Below are 1,911 nucleotides of genomic sequence, written 5' to 3'. Positions count from 1 at the left end.
GATAAAAATTTTTGAATTCAAGATCTTCTGAAAAAATTAGTGAGGCTATAAATCATAATTATCTTGCCTCGAACCCAATATCCAGGTCGGACACGTAATGGCCACACACACTTTAGGGCAAGCCCTAAAAAATATGCAAGACCTATAGAATTTCTTACAATCTCAACATCCACAGCCATCTAATTTTTATCATAATTATAAAATTTACATAATTATAAAATTTAATTCCTTCAATCATCTGATCAAGTATTATTGATGCTCTATCTATTCATCCACTTCCTTATGAATCCAAATCATAGCCAATTATGAGCATCCTGCATCTCTGAGAAGAAAAGAGAAAAACAGAAGGGTGAGCTTTACAGTCCAATAAAAATTTTCACATGCCAACATCAATATAATAATAATAAATAAAAAATAATAATTACTACTCATATCAATCTCGTACCAAAAGATACCACGATTCATAAAATATGCATAGTAAATATTTATCTTTTTGTGCAATAAATCACATCTTATAATTATCTTAAGACAACACATATCAAATTCGATCATATTAAGGTGCTCGGCTCTAAGCTACGACGATCATGTATCAAACCCATAATAAGACAATAAAAGTGGCTAGTCCTGTAGACTACCACAACCATCCGTATAAAAAGTAACAAAGTGGTTAGTTTTGTGGACTACCACGACCACGTTTCAAGCAGTGGCATTCATCAAGAAAGTAACTAGCCTAAAGGACCACAGATGCTCATCTTTGAACCACCATATCATGTTTCAAGCCCATGATGGGGTCTCATAAAGTGACTAGTTTAAAGGACCACAAGTGCTCGACCTTGAACTACTACGGCCACATTTAAAGTCCGTGACAAGGCATCAATAAAGTGACTGTCTAGGGGAGTACAAGTGCTCAACCCTGAACTATCAAGATCATGTTTCAAGCCTATGATAAAGCATCAATAAAATAGCTAGCCCAGAGCACCATAACCCTACATACAATTACACAACTCAATTACAAACTTGTTAGATATTGTAATTCACAATCTCATTCTTTTGCAAAACTTGATGTGCATGATTATCAAAATCCATCCAAGTCAATATCAATGATATGTCATATAATTTCATACAGAACCATACATATACTTAACAAATAAGTATATAACATATAACTGTCAAAAATCACATAAATCAAAATTGTACAAAATAACTTTTATATAAATTGATAATTAATGTCCAGAAACTCTTATCTCTATTTATGATTGACTCAACACAATAATCGATGAATTTCTCAATCTACGAACTCAAAATTAAGATATTCCATTCGACATCTTCTTGTATGATTAATTACATCTTTATATAATCGTAGATGTTGGTGCAAAAATCCATCTGCGTCGGAGAAGCTGGAGTCGAGGGAGTCACGATCGCCGTCGGGACCTGCAAAGAAAATCTAAATTGGAGGTGGGGTTGCTCTGACAAGACCCTCCGACGCTCAAGTCAGTTCTCTGCCTCAACAAGAATAGAGTGCTCGAATAAAAATTTTAGCAGAGTTTTTAGGTAAAAAATGAGAGCTTAGAGAATAACGTATCTGGGGTCCCCCTTTTATAGGCGGGAGGAAGCAACAGACTGACAGCGACATTTGTAACCGTCTGGCAGTGGGCTGCCCATAGTCAGGAGGAGTTTGATGCGAGGAGTAGTGGAGCAGAATCATGGCAATCACCGGGACATGCCACGTGGAGTCTGTCGTGAGGAGTAGAGCGGCGTCTGTTGTTGCGACTTGCTAGAGGATGGAGGAACTGCGCGGTATCCATCGCAGGAAGTGGAGCAGGATCGTGGCCATTATTGTGGTTTGTCAGGGAGTGATGGAGCCGCATGGAATCCATCACAGGAAGTGGAGCAGAGTCGTGGCCGTTACTG

Source organism: Elaeis guineensis, chromosome 11 (assembly GCF_000442705.2).
Source record: "Elaeis guineensis isolate ETL-2024a chromosome 11, EG11, whole genome shotgun sequence".
Classification (NCBI taxonomy): domain Eukaryota; kingdom Viridiplantae; phylum Streptophyta; class Magnoliopsida; order Arecales; family Arecaceae; genus Elaeis; species Elaeis guineensis.
Note: the sequence above shows the minus strand (reverse complement) of the source record.